This window comes from Erythrolamprus reginae, chromosome Z (genome assembly GCF_031021105.1).
Source record: "Erythrolamprus reginae isolate rEryReg1 chromosome Z, rEryReg1.hap1, whole genome shotgun sequence".
NCBI lineage: Eukaryota > Metazoa > Chordata > Lepidosauria > Squamata > Dipsadidae > Erythrolamprus > Erythrolamprus reginae.
This window is the reverse complement of record NC_091963.1, coordinates 51337032-51363923: the sequence shown is the minus strand read 5'-3', so window position 1 is coordinate 51363923 and position 26892 is coordinate 51337032. Positions and strand designations below refer to the sequence as shown.

The window sequence follows — 26892 nt, the reverse complement described above, 5'->3', positions numbered from 1 at the left end:
TATTATAGTGTCTGTGAGTTCATCTAGGTCTGCAGAGGTATCTTTAAAAATATTCCAGTCTATGCAGTCAAAGAAAGTCTGTAGCTTTAACTTTGCTTCTTCAGTCCAAGTCCTCACTGATTTAATTGTTGGTTTTGTGGCTTTAAATCTTTGTTTATAAGAGGTACAAGGTGAATCATGCAATGATCAGAGTGGCCCACAGCTGCTCTTGGTAAGGAATGATAAGCATGTTTTACTGTTGTGTAGCAATGGTTGAAGATATTATTGCCTCTGGTAGGACAATTTACATGTTGAAAGTAGTTAAGTAGCTCATCTCTTAAGTTTGCGTTGCTTAAATCTCTCAAATAATGGCCAGTGAATCAGAGTACAGTAATACCTCGTCTTACGAACTTAATTGGTTCCCGGAGGAGGTTCGTAAGGTGAAAAGTTCGTAAGACAAAACAATGTTTCCCATAGGAAACAATGTAAAGTCAATTAATGTGTGCCAGAAACCCCCCCGTAAAAATGGCGCTCCGCTGGGCGCCTCCGCCTGGCTGTCGCCTTTTGAAACAGCCGGGGGGGTTCTCGGCATTTTTGCTGAACTTCCGGGTTCAGCATTTGGGAGGCCGCCGAGAAGCCCCACTGCCCGGCTGTCGCCTTTTAAAATAGCCGGGAGGCTTCTCGGCGTTCTCCCGAACGCCAAACCCGGAAGTTTGGCAAAAGTTCAAGTTCGGCGTTCGGGTTCAGGAGGACGCTGAGAAGCCCCGCCGCCTGGCTGTCAGCTTTGCAAAAGAGCTGCGGAGCTGTCGGGCCGGTCGGGAGGCTCAAACGCAGGTGGGGAATCCCAATAAGGAATTCCATGGGCGGAGCTTTGACGTTACAAAGACGTCCTTCCTGGCCAGCCGAAACGTGGACTCCAGGAAGGACGTCTTCGTGATGTCAAAGCTCCGCCCATGGAATTCCCTATTGGTATTCCCCACCTCCGTTTGATTCTCCCGACCGGCCCGACAGCTTCGCAGCTCTTTTGCAAAGCTGACAGCTGGGTGGCAGGGCTTCTCAGCATCCTCCTGAACCCAAATGCCGAACCCAAACTTTTGCCAAACTTCTGGGTTCGGTGTTCGGGAGAACGCTGAGAAGCCCCCCAGCTGTTTCAAAAAGCAACAGCCGAGCAGTGGGGCTTATCGGCGGCCTCCTGAACACCAAACCCAGAAGTTCGGGTTTGGCGTTCGGGTTCAGGAGGACGCCAAGAAGCCCCTTGGCTGTTTCAAAAGGTGACAGCCGGGCGGCGGGGCTTCTCGGCGGCCACCCGAACCCGAACTTTTGTCAAACTTCCAGGTTCAGCATTCGGGCGGCGGGTTCGTAAGGCAGAAAAAGTTCGGAAGAAGAGGCAAAAAATTTCCGAACCCCGGGTTCGTATCTCAGAAAGTTCGTATGATGAGGGGTTTGTATCATGAGGTACCACTGTATTTGGCTTCAGCCTCTGTAATCTGATCAACTAGAGTTCTTAGTGCCTTTTTTACAGATGCTTGTGGAGGGACGTAAACCGCAGATATTAAGAATTAATCTCTCAAGGAAAATAAAAGGGTTTGCAATTAATAATTAAAGACTCAAGTTTTCATCACAGAATTTTTGTATAATGGTGATGTCCTCAGACCAGCTGTTGTTGATATAGTATATACATAAGCCTCACGTTTTTTTCTCTGTTAATTCTGCATTCCTATCTGCGTGAAATACCCCGTATATGCATACTATTATCAGCAAAGCATAGATGCATTGTGAAAATGAGAATTGGATCTGTTTAAAAGCAGTATTTCATCCATCTTGTTGGCAAGTGAACGTAAATTGGTAAGAAGGGAGCGGTTTTTTAAAATTCCTTTGTTCCTTAGTCTATTTAAAATTCCCGCCCTTTTACCTCTTCACCTGTGTTTGTTTTTGGTGATCCATGGTTGCCAGGAAATGGCTTCCTCCTGTGTTAAAATCTCCTCCATGTTTGTAAAGACAGGTGGGGGTGAAGTTGCTGAGAGCTGTTCCTTAAAGAAATGTATCTTAATTCTTAGGCAGATGGTCTCTTGAGTATGAAATCCGTTGAGAATTGCAGGGAGTAGTAGAAAATGAAGAAACTATTTAAGAGCTTTTCATCAAGGCTGCCTTCTTCGGCGCCATCATTATTAATATTCCTTAATAATGAGCAGATTGGTGCTTGTTGTTTTGTTTTGTGTTTTTGTTTCTTAGGCAAACTGAAATAAAGAAATAGCCTTAATATTTGAACTTAATGGAGGTATCATTAGTTAGTACCTTAAGCCAGTGATTTTCAACCTTTTTTGAGCCGCGGCACATTTTTTACATTTGCGAAACCCTGGGGCACATTGAGCGGGGGGGAGGGGGCTAAAAAAAGTTTGGACAAAAAATTATCTCTCTCTCTCTTCCTCCCCTTCACTCTATTTCTTTCTCCCTCCCTCTTTCTCTCCCTTCCTTCCTCTTTTTTGCTCTCTTTCTCTCTCCCTCACTACCTCCCTCTATGTCTTTCTCTCTCTCTCCTTCCCTCCCCCTCTCTCTCTTGCTTTCTTTCTCTCTCTTTCTATCTCTTTATCTCTTTCTTTTGTTTTCTCTCTCTCTCTTCCTTTCTTTCTCTCTTGTTCCCTTTCTCTCTCTCCCTTTTTCACTCTTTCTTTCTCTTTCTCTCTTTCTTTCTTTCTCTCTTTCTCTCTCTCTTGCTTTCTTTGTCTCTAAGCTTCGCGCACACCTGACCATGTCTCGCGGCACACTAGTGTGCCATGGCACACTGGTTGAAAAACACTGCCTTAAGCTATATTATTTAATGAACAGATTCTGCTGTTAAAGGCACAAAAAATGAAAGCTTAGAAATATAATCCATCCACGAACTTGGTTTGTCTTGATTTGCAACCTTATTTCATTTTTCTGCCTTTAACAGCAGAATCTGTTCATGAAATAATATACAGTAGTTTAAGATACTAGCTAAAGATACTTCCATTAAGCCCAAAACAAAACAGGAAGCACCAATTTTAGCTTTGCTACATAATACAAATCAGAACAATGTCTCAGTAGCTAAGGATACCGTTACTATAGTAATAATTGTAAACACTGGACTTAACTACTAGTCCAGTATTAATGTGCAACTAACAGAGAAAGGAATTCCAAAGAACATATGGCGTTCTAGAAGCTTAAGGTACTGATTTACAGATTTTCACTGAGTGAAAAGCATAATAAATTCAAGAAGGCTGTGATTAGATAGAGAGGGGTAAAGACTGAATACCTTGTCTGAAGAAAACAAATAGAGAAGATTTAACAAAAGTAAACCAATTGCCAAAGCTACTGCATGCCTAAAGATAATTACACATTTCAGTTACAATAGACAAACAAACCAGAAATAAAGAGTATATTTCAGTAGCTTTATTTTTTAAAATAGTATTTTGCAGTAATGTTGAACTACATCATCTTTTATTCTTTGGGGTATCAAGATTGAAATACAAATCACTTAAAAGGATTTAATTGAGCTTCTAAATATTTATTACAGAGACATCAGATATTATGTTGAAACTTTAGCTCATGTTGTATAATAGATCTGAAATGCATCTTATTTTATGTAGCAATCTTCAGCTCAGAGAGTCCAATGTGGGTTATTCTTCAGCCTCATTGGCAGGGACTGAGTTATAAATCAACATAATTATTACATCCCGCCCACTAGCTGCCCCATTAGGTCAGTCTTAAAAACTCAGTCATAGTGTAGGGACTATGAGTGTTTTTCTCTCCACACAGGAATTTCATTTAAAAAAAAAATCTTTCTCTAATTGTTTCTCTCTCTCTCTCTCTCTCTCTCTCTCTTTGTACAGGAGGAACAGATATTAGGATCCTGGAAGCTTGGGAGCCACTGCCCTCAGGAGTATTGCTCCCCAACTCTTCAATCTCTGAGAGGCCACTGCTCTCCGGAGTATTGCCTTGAGGACAGGGATCGCTGGTCTGGGGTCCCTGACATTCATGATCAGACCCCCCCCCCCACGCTACCAGGGGAAAGTAACCGCCAGTGAACAGAGCCTCCGGTGCACCTTTAAACGATCGGCTTCCTAACAGGGTGAAAGCGATTCCCGGCGAGCTTCAAATCAACTGTTTGTCGGCCCTTTCCGCTGTCAATCTTCAACAGTGAGGTGGGCGGCTATACCAGAGAGGACTGGATCGAGTCGGCATCCGTGCCAGAAAGTTCTCCTAGTTACCTGATGTTGCTCCCGCCATTTTGAGGTGTTTCCGGGCCTACCAGGCAGTATGCAATGTGACTGTGCACCTCTGTCATTTTGGAGAGCTGGTTGTTTCCCACCTGGCTCGCGCCCGCCATTTTGAAAGGGGAGTTCCCATGGCAATGAGAAGGCTGCTAGGAGCTTGACAAGGACTGCAACCAATTACAATTCGTCAGGTAGGTGATGTGATTAATAGGAGACCCAGGGGCAATCTTACATCGCCATTTTGCTGGGATTATCTCCGAGACTGCCTTCTGCCACATGAATCCCAGCGACTGGTGAGGTCACACAGAGTTGGCCTCCTTAGGGTCTGGTTGACCAAACAATGCCGGCTGGCGGGACCTAGGGGAAGAGCCTTCTCTGAGGGAGCCCCGACCCTCTGGAATCAGCTCCCCCTAGAGATTCGCACTGCCCCCACCCTGCTTGCCTTCCGAAAGAACCTAAAAACTCATCTCTGCCGCCAGGCTTGGGACTTTTAGATCTTCCCCCTGATCAATGAATGTTTTAAGTATGAAGTGCTGAATGATTGGTTTCATAGGTTTTACTCTTTTAACTGAATTGAAGGGTCGTTTTAATGGAGCATTAATTGGATTTATATTATTGTCCTATTTTTGTATATGCTGTGAGCCGCCCCAAGTCCTCGGAGAGGGGCGGCATACAAATCCAATTAATTAATTAATTAATTAATTAATTAATTAAATAAATAAATAAAAGCACCATGAGTGTTACTACCCCCCTTGTACCATGTCTCACCAGCCACAGGCAAATTCCAGCGACCCTGCTGCTTCCTTGTCTTCCAAGGAAAGAAAAGAGGCCATAACTCTAAGTCCAAGAGCAAGAGTTTTCAGTCTTCAACTGCTTTGAAGGAGGCTGAGAAGAAAATCAAGGCCCTTGAGGCCCAGCTGGAAGTGGCCAGAAATAGACCATCAGCTAGCTCTATCCTGCCGCATCAGCAGAGTTCTTTAGCCTTAACTGCCCTTCCAACAATACCATTTGAGGGACCCTCCTTAACCAGAACAGGGGACCTGTCTCCAGACCACCCCTCAAGCATTTCTTTGCCACCAGAAGGGGTTCAAAGATCTGAGTGGATCAGGCCAATTACTCAACCTTGGCCCCAGCCATCTCAGCCACAACCTGCAGCAGCCACATTCACTCCAACTGCAGCAGGCCTCCGTAGATAATTGGCAGACCATGTCCCCATCACTCCAGGACATGATAGCCTTGGCATATTCGCAGGGCATTGCTGTAGGAGCACAACAACGCCCATCTGTCCTCGGAGAATGATGGCATACAAATCTAATAAATTATTATTATCATTACCATCATCATCATCATTATCATTATTATTATTATCGCCAATGCCATCCCGTACTAGCCGCCAGGAACTCTGGGCAGCACCGGCTCCACCTCCATCTCTATTTGAATCTTTCCAGGAAGAGCATGGACCGAGAGAGGTGGCCATGGACCTGGAGGATGACCTTGTGGAAGATGAGTCCAACTTATCGGAACAGCCCGCTTTCGTCGGCTTATTTAAACTGTTACTTTTTCATACCTTACTATACAAAGCAAAACAGACGGTGGCCTTGGAGATCACAGAAAGGCCTGCAGGTCAGTCTGTGGGCATTTTGCCAGTGACTAGACTATTCAAAGAGCCACGGAGACTCAGAACACATACCTTTGTCTCCCATTTTTTCAGAAAACATAAAGAGACCTTGGCAACATCCCGCCGCAGCCCTGGGGCCTTCGGTCTTGGACCGGAAATTCTATTCATTTGATCTAGAGCTAGAGGCTCTTCTGTAGTATCCATCAGTAGACACACCTGTGATGGCGCTGAACTCCAGTGCCTTGGTGCAATCGGATATGACAGATGGCTTGAGGCCTGATGATAGGAAAGCTGAGAACCTGACTAGGAAATTACACCAATTATCCACTTGGTCGCTGAGAGCAGTATCTGCTGCATCTTTCTTCAATAGGGCTTCAATCCTATGGCTACAAGATATCCTCACTAGACTCAGCCCAGAGGACACTCGGTTGCGGCAGGATATTAATAAACTCATAGCAACCACAGAGTTCTCTGCAGATGCCACCTAATCTGCAGCCGAATTTTCATCCCAAGCACTTGCAACCAGTCTCTCAGCTCGTTGTTTACTATGGTTACGCTCCTGGCAAGCAGATACAAAAGCAAAGTGGCGCCTGGCCACGGCACCCTATCAGGGGTCCAAACTCTTTGGTGAGTCATTGGACACCGTTTTAATTGAGGATAGAGACAAGAAAAATGTGTTACCAAGATCAGCCAGGAGACAAGATAGATGTGGGGCTCCTTATTTCATAAGACAGCCCTTTCCGGCGGAGTCCTCCATGACCATGACCCCAGTCGCCAGGACCTATGGGCAAGGGGGTTACCCACAGTCATCTTACAGAGGTGACTGAACCAGTTATGGAGACAGAACCCGCCAATTTCAACAACTCCATAGATCCTTTAGGGGATACAACAGAGGCGGTTATTGCAGACAAAAGTGACTCCACTCACGAAATTCCCATAGGTGGTTGACTATAGTACTTCATCGACTATTGGGAATCTATATCTACAGACGCTTGGGCACTAGACGCTGTAGCGCAAGGCCTGCACTTAAATTTCTTACAAATTCCTCCAAACAGGTTTGTTCAATGTCCAATTTTGACAGATCTACGAAAGCAGACTCTGTTATTACAAGAGGTTTAACATTTACTAGACATTGTGGCAATAGAACCGGTACCGTAACCACAGAAGGGACACGGATTCTACTCCATAGTCTTTCTGGTTCCCAAGACTTTTGGGGCTGTTGTTTAATCCAGAACATCAGACAACTAATCATTTACATCCGATATCAGAGGTTCAAGATGCATTCTTTACACACAATCCTGGCATCGATCCGACAGCATGACTGGATGTCTTCCATAGACCTAAAGGAAGCATATTTACATGTACCGGTTCACCCTCAACATCGTCGCTTCCTCCGCTTCTGCATTCACGACCAGCACTTCCAGTACTGGGCAATGCAATTCAGCCTGTCATCGGCACAGAGAGCATTCACCAAGCTGTTGGATGTGCTGACGGCTGACCTCAGGACTTGTTCGCTATGACTTCTAGTGTATCTCGACGACATAATTATCCTGTCCAAAAATCCACAACAGGCCTGGAGGGATCTAGCTCACACCATAGAATCCTTGGAGATGTGAGGATTTACCATCAATTATGACAAGAGTCATCTTCTTCCAACCAGATGCCTACTCCACCTGGGTACCATAATAGACTCATCAACCTGCAAGGTCTACCTATCACCAGAGCAACAGGAGAAAATCAAAACAGTGGTGAGCTCTATAAAGCACCAAGGCAGAGTTCCCTTAACACTCTTATCCCATTTGTTGGGACTGTTCATCTCTTCTATAGACATTGTGCCTTGGGCACGCTTTCATGCCCAACCACTACAGTGGCTCCTGCTCCCCTTTCAGAGGGCACAGGTCAGCCACTCCAGGCGGTGAGTGGCACTAACAACCAAAGTCCGCCATTCCCTCTCGTGGTGGAACTCCCCGGCCCTAACCAGGTGGTCATGCTTCCTTTACCATCAGGAGGTGACCATTACCACAGATGCCAGTCTCACCGGCTGGGGAGCACATTCCAGATACCAGGTTGCCCAGGGACTATGTTCGTCAGAGGAACAGATCAACTACAACATCAACCTGCTGGAACTTCGAACGGTGTTCCGAGTACTGCTGAGCTTTGCAGACCTGGTTGAGGGACAGCATGTTCTCATTTTGACATACAACGTAGCAACACGCACCCATCTGAATCATCAGGGAGGCACGAGATCCAGATGCTTAATGCAGGAGACACACAACCTCTTTACTTGGGCAGAGTAACACCTGGCCTCGATTCATACAGAACATATCTCGGGAACGTCGAACACACAAGCGGACTGGCTAAGTCAAAGGACTCTCGACCCAGGGGAATGGTGCCTGAATTCGGAGGCACTCCAGGACATTGTTCACTGCTACGGCATGCCACAAGTGGATTTATTTGCAACAAATCACAACAATCAGGTTCCACGATTCTTCTCCCATTTTCCAACCCAGGGAGCCGAACAAGTGAACGCTCTGATTTCACCTTGGCCGGGAGGACTACTATACACATTCCCTCCAGTGCGTCTGATCTCCAGAGTAATTTCCAAGATTCTTCTGGAATAGGCAGAGGTGCTATTGATAGCACCATATTGTTCCAGATGTCCATGGTTCATGGACCTTATGGACCTATCAATATCCCCACCATGGACCATCCCTCACCACCAGCTCTCTCTGACTCAAGGGTCGATAATTCACCCGGACCCCCTGTGGTGGAGACTTGCCGTGTGGCAATTGAAGGGGACTGCATGAGGAAAGAACATCTTCCTGACAAAGTCATTCAAACCATTCAAGCAGCCCGTCGACCATTGACAACACGCATATATCAAGCCACTTGGGCGGCCTACTGCTGGTTCTATATGACTCAGACGATACAACCTCAATCATCTTCTGTACTCCACCTCTTAGACTTCTTGCAAAAAGGCCTTGACAAGGGCCTAACACCAAATGCCCTATGCAGGTAAGCCATAGCCACGGTTTTCTGACCAGATCCTCTATGTCCAGTTTCTCACCATCCGTGGATAAAGGATTTTCTCCGAGGAGCAGCAAGACTGTCTCCTCCAGTCATTCATCATTTCCCATCCTGGGCCCCGACACTGGTCTTGCGGGCCCTTACGGGACCTCCTTTTGAACCATTGCGGGAGGTCTCTCTATGCAGTCTATCAGCTAAGGTAACCTTTCTAGTGGCTATTACTTCTGCACGCAGGATTTCAGAATTGTCGGCGTTATTGGTTCGGCCGACCTCTGCGCCTTCCACCCTGACAGAGTGACTCTTTGATTAGATCCCTGTTTCCTGACCAAGATCAACACTAGATTTCACCGCTCTCAAGACATAGTCCTTCCGGACTTCTATACACATGGATCGCACCCCTCAGAGCTGAGGTGGCACAAGGTGGACGTGCGTAGAGCATTAAAGATCTACATACGCCGTACTGAGACTTTTAGACAATCAGAAGCATTGTTTGTTTTCTTTCTTCCATTCTCCATGGGTACCAAGGTCTCGGCTAAGACGATCAGCAGATGGATCCGTTCCTGCATCATAGAGGTGTACAGAATGAGTTCCACTCCTTTACCAGACTGAGTCACAGCGCACTCCACCAGAAGCGTGGCTGCTACTGCGGCTTGGACTACACAAGCTCCAATCAAAGACATTTGTCAGGCGGCAACTTGGTCTGCCCTCACGTTTATAAGACATTACCACTTAGATTCCTTTGCCTTGGCGGAGGCAGCATTTGGACGTAGAATGCTGCAAAGGGGTTGTGCTCCAGCGCCCCTGGTCCAGCCTATCCCGCCCTAATTCAGTTTGCTTGGGTATATCCCACATTGGACTCTCCGAACAGTGCAGTGGAGAAGGGCCATTGTAGCTACCTGAATGGTCTTCTCGATGCACTGCGAGTCCAAACCCGCCTGGCCTATTTTGGCCCAGGGGCACCTTTTCTTCATTGTTTGATTGGTTAGAGTTAATAAAATTGTGTTGTACTACACTTTTTTACTGACTGACCTAATGGGGCAGCTAGTGGGCGGGATGTAATAATTGTTAATTTTTAACTCAGTTCCTGCCAATGAAGCTGAAGAATAACCCACATTGGACTCTCCTCGCAGTACATCGAGAAGACCTTTCAGATAGGTACAACTGTCCTTCTCAACTTGCCTTGAATGCTTTGGGACACTCAGGCTGGCTTCTGTACAGAATTTGTAAACTTGTTGCTCTCCTTGCCACAATGTCTACCTTTTTTCTTAAAAATAATAATAACCTGTGGTTTCTTTAGCCTAGAAATTGTGCTTTGTATTGTAAATCAGGGACCTTTCATGATATGTAAGTGTACTCACCCTTTATTGTATAATTACATGTGAAATGACCTAAGAGCTCCTTTCCCTAATCATTCTGAAAAGGAAAACTTATGCTTAATAATCTGGTTCTTAATATTTAAATAATCCCCTATATTCAAAGCTAAAACAATTTATGATACAAGGCTGTTCCTTGTTAACTGACAGTTTTTCCGGTTCCGGTGGGGAGCAAGGGGGAGGGTAGAATTGCTGCTCCGCTGGACTACGGCAGATAACATTGAAAAATATAGGAATTTGTGGCTTAGTCCAGTACTGGACTTACAGTTTTGAAGAGGTGAGCACTTGCTGTCCAAGAAGAGCCTCGTTCTTTGTTTTTCCATGCTGTTTCTGCTCCTATCTTCACCCCGGAGTATGTAATTCAATCAGCTGGGCTTTGGAAAATGGCGACTGTGACCGCGAGAAAAAACTGAGCCGCCTGTCATCCACAGCACCATGGCATGCTGCCTGTTGCCTCCTCCTGTATATCTGCACTTGGGAGGACAGAGAGGGAGTTTGGAACCCCAGAAGAAGGCACCCCTTGTATCCAGCTCAAGAACATCCCGATGTCCCCTGCTCCATGGCGTTTTGTTTAACTATCTTCGCCGTGGAGATACTGCTGAGTAATCAGCTGGGGCTCGGAAAATGGCGGCCACCAGCTAAAATAGAGCCGCCTGCCGTTTGTCTGTCTGCTTGTCATCTGCTGTTACTCGCTGTTTTTTGAGACATCTGCTTGCCGTTCGCTGCTATTGAGTAGATGTAGCATTTGGAGAACTGAGCAAGGCAGCCGGATCCTCGCCATAGAACCAGATGGTCCTGGGACGCTGTAGCGCCAGATGGTGGGGGCGCCCAGCATCGGAGGGGCCATTGGAACAGGTGGATTTACAAGACCGAATCCAGAGCGAGTATTTACGAGACTGCAAACACATGGAGCATAGATGATTGTGTAGAGAATTGGAAATGCCTCCTGAGAAGAGCAGCGGACACTGGGGGGCAATCAGAGGGACTGATAGGAGCCAGGAGGGATACAAAGACAGAGAAGTCCAGGGAAACAATAGCCAACCATATGGACATGGACTGGGGATGCTGGTTGGTGGCAGCAGCCAGCATTGCAGTGGTCATCTCTACCCAGAAACTTGGACATTTGGTGACTTGGACTCTCACTTGGGCTTTGATACCGGACTTTTCTGGAACTTAATTGTTTCAGAGCCTAGCACCATCTGTCTGCTGTTTGTTAAGAACTATTAACTGCTTTTCCTATATTTCTTATTACTTGTTTTTTAATGTTTTAATTGTTCTTAGCTAATTTATTGGGGGGGGTTAGTGATGGATGCTTATGATTACTGGAATGAATGGGATTATATGTATTGTGTGGATGATTATGGAATGAATGGGTATAGTACGTATGAGATGCATGGCATGCCTGGCAAGAGAGAGGCATGGGGGTTGGAGGAGCATATTTCTGGGGTGGCAGAGGGCCAGAAGATCCCGGTAGTGCTGGGGAAAGGCAGATATGGTGGGAGCCATGGGGTGAGCCATTCTGGAGGAAGAAGGGATTGCGGCTTGAAAGCTCGGCCTCTTCTTCGCCTCCTTACCGACTACTGAAGAGAAAAGAAGCTTCGTTGGGATTTTGGCTCTCCGCAGAGACTTTCCCCACATAAACTAGTCGCAGGGCCGAGGGGCGTGTGGTGTAAGCGAGGTTCTTCCTGCAGGAACGGGTGGCGGGGCACCGCAAAGGGCTGCGCTTGAAGGCTGCCAGGGCACCGTTGTCGCGGCGCAAAGCCACGCAGTCCCAGATTGCTTGCTTCTCCGGCCAACAAAACTGGCTGCCCGGGAAAGCACATTTGAAAAGTGCATGTTTAAAAAGCACGCTGCTTTCCTGGGCAGCTGGCTTTGTTGGCCAGAGAAGCGAGTGATCCGGGACTGCGTGGCTTTGTGCCATGACAATGACAACAATGGCACCCTGGCGGCCTTCAAGCGCGGCCTTTTGCGGTGCCCCGCCACCCGTTCCTGCAGGAATAGCCTCGCTTACACCGCATGCCCCTTGGCCCTGTGACTAGTTTACGCAGGGAAAGTCTCTGCGGAGAGCCAAAATCCCAATGAAGCTTCTTTTTTCTTCAGTAGTCGGTAAGGAGGCGAAGAAGAGGCCGAACTGGTTTTGCGAATTCACGCTTATGGCTTTTCCCCTCATCCGCGCCACATCCACAAGCCTGGGAGAGGGTCTCTCCTAAGTGGCAAACAACGATCGGAAAGGGGTGGTGGAGGGGGAGGGAAAAAAAGCCCCAGAAAGGAGTAGCCGCCTTTTCGCCAAGCAAACTTGCTGCGGCACGCTCGGTTCTCCCCTCCTGCCTTCCGCCAAGTTGGAGCTCTTTTTTTTCTTTCTTTTCCCCCCCTCCCCTCTTTGGAGGCACAGATTTTTTTCTTTCCCCTCTTCCCAGTCAGCAGGCGCGCGTGTAGATAAGTCCAACCACTTCTACCCCACCACCCATTCCTGCAGGAAGAGGTCGGGCGCGCTACCAGGAGGCGGCGTGGTGTGGGGCTGGGCACTGGGCACTGTGGAGGGTGAAGGGTTGGACGTGGCTGCTGCCTCTTAGCTGGAGAGCCGGATGGGGCGGAGACGACGGCGAAGTCCGGTGCTCTCCGTTCTCTCTCTCTTTCTCTCTCAGTGCAGCTTAGAGGTAACAGTGCCTGGGGACAGCAGCGGAGCTCAGAGGCTGCAGCAACGCAGCGCCGAGAAGGACCATATGTTGGTCTTTTGAAACTGCCGGCGCATCCATTCGGGCGAATTCAGGGGGTTAGCTGGAGAGCCGGACGGGGGTGGAGGCGATGGCAAAGTCCGGTGCTGGGGCCATTCAGAGCTGCTCATCCAGGAGGCCATGGACCAGCAAGCTGCCCTCCGCTCTCTCTCTCTCTGTTGCCGGCGTGGTGTATGAGAGAGAGAGAAAAAGGAGGAGAGAAAGAAAGCAAGAGAGAAAGTGAGAGAGAAAGAAAGCAAGAGAGAGAGAAAGAGGGAGAGATAGAGAGGAGAGAAAGAGAGAGGGAGAGATAGAAATAGAGTGAGAGAGAAAAAAAGCAAGAGAGAGAAAGAGGGAGAGAGAGGGAAAGAGAGAGGGAGAGATAGAAATAGAGTGAAAGAAAGAAAGCAGAGGGAGAGAAAGGAGTGGGTGAGAGAGAGAAAGAGAGGGAGAGAAAGAGAGGGAGAGATAGAAATAGAGTGAGGGAGAGAAAGAAAGCAATAGAGAGAGAGGGAGAAAGAGGGAGATATAGAAAGGGAGAGAAAGAAAGAGGGAGATAGAGAGAAGAGGGAGAGAAAGAGGGAGAGATACAAAGAGGGAGAGAGAAAGAGAGAGAGAAAAAGAGAGGGGGACAGAGAAAGAAAGAAAGAGAGAGATAGAGAGGAAGAGAAAAAGGGGGATAGATGGAGTGAGATAGAGAGAGAAAAAGAGAAAGAGAAAATGATGGAGAGAAAACGAGGGAGAGGAAAATGAAACAAATGAGAGAGAAGGAAGAAAAGAGAGAGGGAAGAGAGTAGTGGAGAGGAAGGAGGGAGGGAAGGAAGGAAGGAAGGAGAAATGGAAGGAGCTTTTTGATTTAAGTTTAAATTTACTTGTTAATAAAAAAGTATAAATTACTTTATTACTTAATTACTTAATTAATTACTTCTTCTTTATTTTAAATATTGTATTTGTTCCCATTTTGTTTTTTACTTTAAATAAGATATGTGCAGTGTGCATAGGGATTTCTTCATTGGTTTTTTTTATAGTCCAGCCCTCCAAAAGTCTGAGGGGCAGTGAACTGGCCCCCTGTGTAAAAATTTGGGGGCCCTGCCATAAAGGCATATATCAGAGGTTTAACGATTTCTTATATTGCAAAGAAAAATAAAGAAAAAAAGATACAATATGAACAATTAGAAAAAGAATTAAAGGAATTAGAAATAGTATCACAGCATAAGAGACTGAGAGATAAAAAGAGAAATAGATTTAGTTAAGCACAAAATAAAGCTTATAGAACAAAATCAAATAGCTGAAAAAATCAAAAGAGCCAAACAGCAATACTTTGAACATGCAAATAAGCCATGATGATGGCTATAGCATATAAAATAAGAAAACATAGACAATCAAAAATAGTAAAGAAACTAGTAGACGATAAAGGTATGACAAAATTTAAAACCGATGAAAAAGCAAAAATAGTACAGGAATTTTATAAAGAGTTTTATAAAAAAGAGGCAATAAAAGAAGAAGAGATTTTCAAATACTTAAACCCCCTGGATTTACCTCTGTTATCAGAAGAACAACAGACAAGGTTAAATAGCCCATTCACCATGATTGAATTACAGACAATTGTAAAAAATAAAAAAAATAAGAAAAGGCACTGGTCCGGATGCCATACTGGCAGAATGGTATAAAATAGAAAGCAATGTAGTAATGACGAATATGTTAGAAATTTTCAATCGGATTATAATGGATGGCAAAATTCCCAAATCCTGGTCGGAGGCACTAATAACATTAATAGGCAAAACAGGCTCAGATAAAGATAAGATACAAAATTATAGACCTGTATCTCTATTAAATGTGGATTACAAAATCTTTACCTCTATTTATGCATCAAGACTTAAAAAGATTTTAGCTGATATGATACACAAAGATCAAAATGGTTTTTTACCAGACAGACAAAAAATAATTTAAGAATGATTATTAATACTCTAGAATTTTATGAACAACATCCAGGAAGACAGATGTCACTAATATTTTTAGATGCAAAAAAAGCCTTTGACAATGTAGATTGGACATTTATTAAAATGCAATTAAATAAAATGAGATTTGGAACAAAATTTGTTAATGTAAGAGACGCAATATATTCAAACCAAACAGCAAAAATCATATTAAATAATGAACAACTTGAAAAGTTTGAGATTTTTAAAGGTGTGAGGCAGGGTTGCCCTCTCTCACCCTTACTGTTTATATTAACTTTGGAAGTTCTGTTGATAAAGATAAGGGCAAATAACAAAATTAAAGGATTAACTATAGGAAAAGAAACCTATAAAGTACAAGCTTTCGCAGATGACGTGACTTTTACAGTTCAAAACCCTATAACATCAATACCTAGAAGAATATGGCGAAGTAGCAGGTTTAAAAATAAATAGAAATAATACATAATTATTAGTTAAAAATATGACAGAAATACAGAAAAGACAATTAGAACACGTCACGGACATGAAGATAGTTAAGAAAGTGAAGTATTTAGGAATTTGGATTACAGCCAAAATCATATCTTTAAAAAATGACAACATGAAATTTATTGGCGAAATTAAAAAAGTTTTAAAAATATGGAATAATTTACAATTATCTTTCATGGGGAGAATCTCAACAATTAAAATGAATATACTGCCTAAGGTATTTTTTTTATTCCAGGTGACACCCATAAACCCAGGAGGGAAATTTTTTAAAGAATTAACAAAGATAGTTAGGAAATTTTTATGGCAAGGGAAAAAGGTGAGAATAAAATTAGATGCATTAGAAGATATAAAAGAAAGAGGAGGTTTTGCATTACCTAATTGGAAGTTATATTATCAGGCAGCAGCCCTATCCTGGATTAAAGATCGGATAACTTTAGAAAATAGAAGAATATTAAACCTGGAAGGTTATGATCTTATGCTTGGCTGGCATGCCTTCATTTGGTACGATAAGGATAAAACGCATTCTTATTTTAAGAAACATATAATGAGAAAATCTCTACTAGAGGTTTGGAAAGACATAAAGAAAGATAATTTCTTAACTATTCCAGATTGGATCTCTCCAATAGAAGCAATTTGCCACCCTAACCTAATGCAGGAAGGGAAGATACTGAAATATAAAGAATTAATAGATGATCAAATGGAATTAAAATTAAAATCAAGACAAAAATTACAGGAAGAGGGAACAATAATTGATTGGTGGCAATATACACAGATACAGTCTAGGTATTAAAGAGATACTAAAATATATACATTTAGGAAGAGTAAAAACTTCCTAGGAAATTTGTTAATTACAAACCAGAGAAAACTAATAGGGAAAGCATATAAATATATGATAGGATATAAAAATATAGACCAGACTTTGAAAGACAATATGATAAGTTGGTGCAAAAATGTAGGAAGAGAAATTGACTTAGAGACCTGGGAAAAAGTTTGGACATATAACAGGAAAATAACTAAATCAGTTTCATTAAAAGAAAACCAGATTAAGATGTTTTATAGGTGGCACCTACCACCCAATAGAATCGCCAAGATGTTCCCCAACATGTCTCCTAATTATTGGAAATGTAAGTGAGAAATAGGTTCCTACTATCACCAATGGTGGACCTGCCATAAAGCTTCATCATATTGGAATAACATAGAAAAATGGATAAAAGAAATTACCCTACAGGTGATAAAGAAAACCCCAGAATTCTTTTTATTAGGTATAACAAACCAAAAATACAAAAAAGATATCTTTTACTTAATTACTCACTTTTTGACAGTGGCTAGGATAGTATATGCACAAAATTGGAAGGGAGAAGACATTCCCAAGGAGGATGAAGTAATAAGGAAAATTATAGAATGTGTTGAAATGGATATGCTGACAAGGCGGTTAAATAATCAAAAAGAATCTGACTTTCACAATATTTGGGATAAGATTTATTTATGGTTAAATAAAAGAACAAAAAAAATACTAAATGTCTTGAAAGCAAAGTAAATGCATAAAAATAGCTTATTTTTTTAGAATTGTCATTATTAACAGTTAAATTTTATAAAACAAAAATTCTTCTTTTCATTCTAACTATTGTGTTGATTTTGCAAATTTTATTACATTCCTTTTCTGTATTAGAAATACTTCTACAACGAGCGGGGTAATTGTTACCCTAGCATATGTTAAATGTGCTTGGTGCCATTTAGTATTTTAATTTTCTGCGTTCTTTGTCCATTCACCTTTATATACGCTTCATTCCCTTTATAAATCTCTTTTATAGTTTCACAAAATATATCCCCCATATTTAATTCCTTACATAGTTTATATAAATAAATATGGTTAACTTTATCAAAAGCTTTATAAACATCTAATTTCAAAATTCCTAATTTCCTTTTAGTAACGGTAGCATGGTGCATCACATTTATTACATTTCTAATTGGTTCACTTATTTCCCTTCCCTTCACAAATCTGTATTGATCCTCTTCAATTATTTTTGGTAAAATATTTTCAAGTCTTTTGCCAATATCTTCATAAATATTTTATAATCTAGATTTGCCAAGCTGATAGGATGGTAGGACCCAGGCTCTCTTAAATCTCGATACATCTTCGGAATAGTAACAATCTCTGAAAGCTTCCATGTCTGCGGGATATCATGAGTTAACAATATATTATTAAACAGTTTCCCCAGGTACAGCAACAATACATTCATATTCGTTTTATAAAATTCCCCTGTAAACCCATCCAGGCCCAGTGCTTTGGCTTGTTTTAACTTTTTAATTACTCTAGCAATTTCTTCTTGTGTGATTTCTGCATTCAATATTTGTTTGTCTTCTTTGTTTACTATTTTCCCAACATTGAGGACTCCTATATTAACCTGCTCCTGTTTATACAAATCCTCATAATATTTTCTCATTATCTTCTCTAGCTGCTCTTTACCATATGTAACCTCTCCACTAGGGTCTCTCAGTGCTAATATACATGATTTTTCTTTCCTTTTCTTCAAATATCTTGCCATTTGTTGCATTGGTTTTGTCCCCCAATCTCCTTCAAATAAAACCCTCTGCTGAATAAGAATCGCTGTACCTCTACTATTTTGTGTTTCTCGAGATTCATATACCCCTTTCCAATTTCTATCATTAATCAATTTATCCCTTCCTCCCCAACTTTTATGTGTTTCTTTCAAAATCATAATATCCGCCTAATTTTGCTTAGCCATTCTCAATATCCTGTAACATTTTAAATCATATCCCAAACCATTTACATTTAAAACCATTATATTACACTCATTCATAATATACAATAATATCCCTTTCTCCCTCTTGTTTCACTCTTGGTTTGCTTGTTTTCTCCTTCCTTACCCCAGTTACCACCACCCCCAAAGTGCCTCCCCCCGTGCTCACCCCACTTTCAACCGCTTTTAAATATAATTAAAGAGAAAAATTCCTCTCCCACTCTCCCTTATCCATTTAAATGATTCCTTCTTTTACTTTTTTTAAAACTTCCTTTACCTTTTTCCCTTCTCCCCCCAACAAAAATAAGAGTTAACACTGCATTCCAGAAATGTCTCTGATGAAATCACTTCTTTGCTTTCTTGTCCCACTGGGGTCTTGTTCTTCTCTGCTCCCTTGTAATGACCTCCACCTGCCCGATTAACTCCTTCAGCTCTTTCTCCCTTTGCCTTTCCTCCTCGTCTGGGGTACTGCGACTGCTAAAATAATCTTCTCCTCCTTCTCCTTCAGCTCTTTTTGGCTCTACAGTCCCCGCTCCTTCTGCTCCTCGTGTCTCACTCTCTTGAAACTGAATACCCAGTTGATTCAATAATGCTTTTCCCTCCTCCAGTGACCGAGCTCTGAACATCTTGTTCTCTTGAAACACCAAAATGGCAGCTGGAAAACTCCAAGCAAACTTTTTTCCACTTTGATATAGGCAGCTTGAAATTGGGCATAAGGCAGCACTCGCTCTCAAGGTTTCCCAAGAGAGGTCTCTCAGAATTCTTATCTCGTTCCCATCGTGTTTAAGGCTGGCACAGCTTTTCATATATTTGTAAATGTCCTCAGCTTTTTTCTCGATGACCAAAGCCATAACAATATCTCTTTGCCTCTCCCGGTTTCTACGTGGGACAGCCCAATGGACACGTAAAATATAATCAGAAAGAACCTGAGCACCCTGCGCTTGCATCCAACCTAGAATTGCTTCATTTAATTTTGAACCTGAAGCAAAATCTGGTCTAAATCCACGCAGACATAAATTCCTTCGCCTTTGGCGATCTTCCAAATTAGCAATTCTTTAATTCAATTGTTTAAAAGTCTCATCCTGAATTTTAGTTTGTTTTTCCAAACTTTGAATTTTTTCTGCCACCACCTCTCCTTCCTTCTTAACTGTTTTAAAGTCTAAAGAAAGATTTCCCAAAGCTGATTCCACTTTCTGAAACCTCTGTTCAAAGCCTGAAACAATTTGTAATAGCTGATCCAGCTTCGTCTCGATTTTGCCAAGGCTAAGTTCAGAACCTTTAGCCATTTTATTAAGATTGATTGTACTCACTCGTAATAGCAAAAGAAGTCCCGTCTTCCTTAGAAACTCAGATCTTAGATTCTCTTTGATCTCCTGAGAATTCTTTACTCCTCTGCTTTCCTTCAATAAGGATTTATGATGTTTTAAGGAGGAATTTCACCTTTATTTAATATATCATAATTAGAGCTCGAAAATGAGGCGCGTCTAGCCTTGACGCATGCAAAATCCCACCACCAAGGTATCCTTCTACACCAGATGGAGGGGTTGGGAGTGGGAGGCTCTGTCCTGCAGTGTTTCTCCTCCTACCTCTCCGGTCGGTCGCAGTCGGTGTTAGTGGGGGGCCAGAGGTCGACCACGAGGTCTCTCCCTTGTGGGGCACCTCAAGTCGGTTCTCTCCCCTCTGCTATTTAATATCTATATGAAACTGCTGGGTGAGATCATCCAAGGCCATGGGGTGAGGTATCATCAGTACGCTGACGATACCCAGCTGTTCATCTCCACCCCATGTCCAGTCAGTGAAGCAGTGGAAGTTATGTGCCGGTGCCTGGAGGCTGTTGGGGTCTGGATGGGTGTCTACAGGCTCAAACTCAACCCTGACAAGACAGAGTGACTGTGGGTTTTGCCTCCCAAGGACAATTCCATCTATCTGTCCATTACCCTGGGGGGGGAATTATTGACCCCCTCGTAGAGGGTCCGCAACTTGAGCATCCTCCTCGATCCACAACTGACATTAGAACATTATCTTTCGGCTGTGGCAAGGGGGGCACTTGCTCAGGTTTGCCTGGTGCACCAGTTGCAGCCCTATCTGGACCGGGAGTCACTGCTCACAGTCACTCATGCCCTCATCACCTTGAGGCTCGACTACTGTAATGCTCACTACATGGGGAAACTCCAGATCGTGCAGAACGCGGCTGCGAGAGCAATCATGGGCTTCTCTCAATCTGCCCATGTTACTTCAACACTCCGCAGCCTGCATTGGCTACCGATCAGTTTCTGGTCACAATTCAAAGTGTTGGTTATGACTTATAAAGCCCTACATGGCATCGGACCAGAACATCTCTGAGACCGCCTTCTGCTGCATGAATCCCAGTGACCAATTAGGTCCCACAGTCGGTCTTCTCCAGGTTCCATCGAGAAAACAATGTCGCTTGGCGGGACCCAGGGGAAGAGACTTTTCTGTGGTGGCCCCGGCACTCTGGAATCAGCTCCCCCCGGAAATTAGGACTGCCCCCTCCCTCCTTGCCTTCCGCAAACTCTTGAAAACCCACCTATGTCACCAGGCATGGGGAAATTGATTCCCCCAGCTGTCCCGCATTATGTATGGTTTGCTGAATTATGTGATTGTTTTTAATAAGGGTTTCTTAATATGTTCTGGTTTTTAAGATTGGATTTTTAAATTGTACTGTTGTTGGAAGCCACTTCGAGTCCTTGGAGAAGGGCGGCATACAAATCTAATAAATAAATAAATACAGTGAAACCTTGTCTTATGAACCCCTCGTCATACAAACTTTTTGAGAAACGAACCCAGTGTTTCAGATTTCTTTGCACCGTCTTAAAAACCCTTTCCATCTTACGAACCTGAGCCCGGGTTCGTGGGGGCTCTTACTGCGCATGCGTTCTCTGACTGTTGAAGGGATTCGCCTGCCTTATGACTGTCACCTCCGGGATTTCCCATTTGATTACAACCCCTGGTGGGATTGTGGGGGGGAGAGCTGCGCCTGAACCTGGAGCCCGCTTAGGAGCCGCCCTGCTCAGAGGAGAAGCCGCAGCTGCCACTGCCGCTGCAGCCACCGCGAAGCGGCTGTGAGCGCTTTCTCTGGATTGTTGCCAGCCGAAGTGCCTGGGGTTTTTCCTTTGCTTTCCAGCGCTTGGGCAAGATCCCCCCCCTCCTCCGGGGACAGACATATGCTCCCCTTTGTCTCCACGGCCAAAGAAGCAGAGGCCAGTTGAAATAGCAGCTGCTTCTCCTCCTTCTGTTTGATCCTCGGCAGCCCTGTCCATGAGAAACCGCTCCGAGTCCTCTTTGCCCCTCTTGCCCATCAGAAAGAGAAAGAGAAAGAGGAGAAAGAGAGGAAGGGAAAGAGAGAGGGGGGAGTGTGTGTGTGTGTGAGAGGCTAACTGCCTCTCCTTTGCAATGACACCAGAAGCTGCCTCTCTGCTGTGCAAAGCTCACCTCCTGGATGCCCCTGGCGGCTTTGTCTGAGGAGGAGAGAGCAGCTGAGAGACTGGCGAACACGGGTTTCTTTCTTTATTTCTCCCCACTTCAACTTTCTCCTCAGAGGCTTCCTCCCATATGTGCCTCATGTTTCCCTAGAAGGGTTTGTGTGTGAATGGGGGGGGGGGCTTCCCTGTCTTTATTGGAGCTGTTCCCCCCCTCCGACTGAGCGTGTTTTCGTGTTTTGGGGTGGCAATGGGCTGGCCCTCACAAAACCCGGGTGGGGGCTTTCTTTCTATCTATCTATCTATCTATCTATCTATCTATCTATCTATCTATCTATCTATCTATCTATCTATCTATCTAACTATCTAACTATCTATCCATCCATCCATCCATCCATCCATCTATCTATCCATTATCTATCTATCTATCTATCTATCTATCTATCTATCTATCTATCTATCTATCTATCTATCTATCTATCAATCTATCTATCTATCCATCTATCCATCCATCCATCCATCTATCCATTATCTATCTATCTATCCATCTATCTATTATCTATCTATCTATCCATCCATCCATCACATCTATTATCTATCTTTCTATCTATCTATCCATCCATCCATCCATTATCTCTCTATCTATCTCTCTATCTCTCTTCTTTATCTATCTATCTATCTATCTATCTATCTATCCATTATCTATCTATCTATCTATCTATCTATCTATCTATCTATCTATCTCTCTCCATTATCTATCTATCTATCTATCTATCTATCTATCTATCTATCTATCTATCTATCTATCCATCCATCCATCTCTCCATATCTATCTATCTATCTATCTATCCATCCATCTATATTTCCATCTATCCATCACCTATCTATCTATCTATCTATCTATCTATCTATCTATCTATCTAACCACCCACCCACCCACCCTCCCATCCATCCATCCATCCAGAGGGCTCTCAGAGGGTGCTTGGAGTTTTACCAGATTCGCTTGTACACAATTCAGCGGAGTTCCTTGTTGCGGCCTGGAATACGACTGTGGCAGGGGCTCTAGACGAGATTGCGCCTTTGCGACCTCTATGGCTATAGACCCTAGAGATGTCCTTGGTTTACCAAGGAACTCCGGGGGCGGGGGATGCCTGAAGAGACTCTAGAGAAGCATTATAGGAAAAGTAAATCTGAATCTGATCGAATACTTGTAAGAGCTCACATTGAGACTTATAAAGTGGTGCTCAAGGCGACAAGATTCCCGTATCATGTCACCTTGATTGCATCTTTGGATCTTGCCCAGCTACCCTGTTTAGGGTGATTCACCTCCTCCTTAATTGGGGGAATTGACAAACCCTTGCAGGGTACTGCTGAGGATTTCAGTAAGTTTTTCGCAGATAAAATCGCTCAGATCCGGATAGACCTTGACTCTAACTGGAATGCAGTGTCAGCTGACAAGAAGTCAGTTCAGGTGACAGGAGCCTGTCTTAGTCCTGTTGTGTGGGAGGAATTTGACTTGGTGATGCCTGATGAAGTAGAAAAGGCCATGAGAGCTGTGAGCTCTGCCACTGTTTATTGGACATCTGTCCCTCCTTGGCTGGTTTTAGCCAGCAAGGAGGTGACACAAGGGCTGGATCCAAGAGATTGTCAACACTTTGTTGAGGGAGGGGTCCTTTCTGACTCCCTACAAGGAGGCAGTTGTGCGCCCCCTCCTCAAGAAGCCTTCCCTGGGCAAAAAACTCAGCTGTTCTAAACAAGTATCATCCTGTCTCCAACCTTCCCTTTATAGGAAAGGTTGGTGAAAAGGTGGTGTCGCTCCAGCTCCAATGATCTTTGGATGAAGCCGATTATCTGGTCCCTCAACAGTCAGCATTCAGGCCTGGCTACAGCACAGAAACTGCTTTGGTCACGCTGACGATGATATCTGGCAGGCCTGGGATAGGGGTCATTCCTCTGTCCTGGTGCTTTTTGACTTCTCAGCAGCTTTCGATATCATCAACCATGGTATCTGTCTGTTCTGGTAGAGAGGTTGGGAATGGGAGGGCACTGTCCTTCAGTGGTTCAGCTCTTACCTCTCCAGTCAATTGCAGTCAGTATTAGAAGGGGGTCAGAGGTCAACTCCTAGTTCCCTCATTTGTGGGGTTCCTCAGGGGTCAGTTCTCTCCCCCTTGCTGTTTAATATCTACATGAAACTGATGGGTGAGATCATCTGAGGACACAGGGTGAGTTACCATCAGTATGCTAGATTGAAATGGGTCTAGGTAATCCACTTCTTCCAAGGTCTGCAGGACTTAGAGTGCCACCACTTTCTAAACCACCTTCCCAACAAAGGGAAGTTGGAGACAGGATGGCAGTTATTCAATGAGGCTGGATCCAGGGAGGCCCCATAACTGCTTCCTTCAAACGTTGCAGGAAGGACCCCTCACTCAAAGAGTTGACAATCACTTGGACCCAGCCTCGTGTCACCTTCATAGTGGCCGACACCAGCCAGTTAAATGTCTTTTTGATTATAATAGCCACTCCTCCACCCCTTCCCTTATGTCACAGCTGGGGCAGCTCCTGAAACCCGATTGAGCACATTTCCAAGAGGGGAACACACCCTCATGGCCCAGCCAGGTCTGTTATACACATCAAGTCAGCCTCCTCCTCCAGTAGCAGCAGCCTGAGACCAGGGCCCTGACATTTCTTGTCACCAGCTATACAGGTTGAATTCGAGGGGCCAGAACAAGAAATCACTGTAAGGTAGCAAGACCTGGTCCCCCATGAGCAGCCTACCCCTCGGTTCCCACCAATGTTCCCTTTAAGCTGTGCGTGCGCATGCACGCAGCGATCAGAAAGTTTCCATGCACCGGTTTTTGAAGTGGCACACTTGTGAATCGCTTGCTCCCTCGGCTGCTGCTTGATCCCTCGCTTCTCATTCCCAAAGAGGAAGTTTGTCCCTGCCTGTCCTGGACAAGATAGCGGCGCCCATCAGGCACTTCTGCCCTTTCTCAGAGGAATAGAGTCCCTCCTTTGGCTGGCTTTGCTGATCCCAGGCAGCGAGGACGTCGGCAAGTAGCAGTGGGGGATGGGTGCTGCTGAGGAAGAAGCCAGCCAGAGAGTGAGTGCAGCCGGAAGGCGGGACAGAGCTTGAGCCGGAGCTAGGAAGGCGAGCTTGGCTGGGGAATCGGGGCTCTGTGTTTTTTTAAAACTAGGTTTTCAGAAGAACCTCTCAGAGCTCTCAGGGAGAGCTTTAGGCCCCGGCTGGAGGGAAAGGTTGGCCGGAGGGGTGCTTGGGCTGAAAGGATGTGAAGCGGTGGCCGTCCCAGCGCACTTCCTTGGCCATCCTGAGCCCAGGTAGGAAAAGGATGGGGAGGGGCAGAGGGGTGTGGGACCCAAGGAAGCGGGCGACGAGGCAGCGACCCCATTTAGGAAGGGAGAGAAATATAAAGGGAGGGAGAAAGAGACAGAGAAAGAGAGAAAGAGGGAAGGAGAGAAAAGAGAGGGAGGGAGGGAGAAAGGAAGAGAGAGAGAGAGAAAGAGATAAAAGACGAAGGGAGGAAGGAAGAGAGAAAGAGAAAAAAGAGAGAGGAAGGAAGAAAGAGAAAGAAAGGGAGGGAGAGGGGGGAAGTAAAGAAATAAAATCAAAATCTAATTTGAAACTAGCTCAACTATTTAAGTGGCATTTTGATACTTAGCAGAGTTGTCATCTGATTATCTGCTATCCAGGCTTTTTGTGGAGGATTTACAAGGCCATGTATGTAATCAAAAGCATATTGATCATGCTTAATGTTTCTATGCAGGATAATGATGAATTCCCTTCTAATTTTATTGTAAATGTATTGTACAGATTTCATATTTTCAGTTTTAAAAAAATACAGCAACTTATTTCTGTATAAATGTACTATGGAATGATGGTAAAATATATATTTAGGTGTTGTTTAATATTAGGATGTATTCATAAGATTGGATTAGAATTTTAAAACTACATAGAATTACATAGGTAAAATTAATGGAAGATACATATGATAAATAAGGGGTTTATGATATGTACTGTATGATTTTATGACTCTGCATTATGAATTTAAAATATATTTGGAAATGTAGAAGATTGATGAAAGTTAATAATAGTAAATGCTAAGTGCCTGAAAATTAATTAAGCTTGGAAATATTGAATGAAATTATAGAAAAGTAAATATGGAAATATATTAATTGATGCATTGGTGTTCAGATAGATTTTCATAGTATTATTAGATTACTATAATACTATGATAAATATTTAAGAAATGAAGATTTTAAAGCATGGATTTATTAATAGCTGTGTTATTGTTTTTGCTGGTTGTTTTATTTTAAATAGTAATAGATTTTGGTTTTGTTTTATTATTAATTTCTTTTAATAAAAAGAAGGGAAATTTTCCCTATTAATTAATTAATACTTCTATGCCACTCAGACACTATACTTTTCCACCCACACCAATGAAAAATTAGATCCCATCCTACCTATCTCTCATTACAACTGTAATGCCCCAGTTCTCATGCTCTCAGAGATCACCTCTCCAACCTCACCGACCTTCCTTTCTTCTGGCAGACCCCATGCATTCACATCATGCCTGGGTGTGTGTGTGTGTGTTAAGTCCACTCAGCAGGGGCGTTACTGGCTTTCACCCCCAACGGCCTCATTCTCACTAACCAATCAGTCATCCCATGCACCGCTTCATCTCACCCATTCCTACATATATACATTTGTATTTATATTCACATAGAATATCATACCATTCATAATCTTTAATTAATTTAGTAATTATTGGGATTTTAAGTATTATTTTAGCTGGGAGGGGATTAATGATGAGGATATGTTATGAATGAATGGATGAATGAGGTATGCCTAAGTGCGGAAGATATATTTTATTACTATCATTTTATTATTATTTTTAATATAATTCAGGGTTTTTAGGGACGGTTGAATGAATATGAATAAATAGTAAAGATGTTTGGTGTGTGAGATAAACAGATGGGCCAGTATGCCTGGCACTTTGGAGGCAGGAGTGGGGGAGCCCATCTCTGGGATGGCAGGGGGCTAGAATATTCCGGTCATGCTAGGGAGAGGTGAATATGGCGGGGGTCATGGGGTAGGCTGCTCCCAGGGAACACGGGTTTGCTGCTTGAAAGCAATCACTTGTTCTGACCCCATGAACTCAACAAGCAAAACCCGGACCCTGGGCTCAGGCTACTGCTACTCAATGCCAGGTCGGTTGTAAATAAAGCTCCCCTCATCCAGGATCTTCTCCTGAATGAGGAGGCCGACCTCACATGTGTGACTGAGA

General features: G+C 43.8%; 1 protein-coding gene across 3 annotated transcripts in view; it reads left to right on the top strand.

Moving 5' to 3' along the window:
* The first annotated feature begins 3088 nt into the window (after positions 1-3088).
* PP2D1 (protein phosphatase 2C like domain containing 1) overlaps positions 3089-26892 on the top strand; it is a 38195-nt gene continuing 14391 nt past the window's right edge. For 2 of the 3 annotated variants that reach the window (XM_070727252.1, XM_070727249.1), the window contains exon 1: positions 3089-3166. The gene's annotated coding sequence lies outside the window, so the exon portion shown is untranslated. Of the gene's footprint in view, positions 3167-4241; positions 4406-26892 lie in introns of those variants that run through there. The other variant, XM_070727250.1, reaches the window with a different exon arrangement.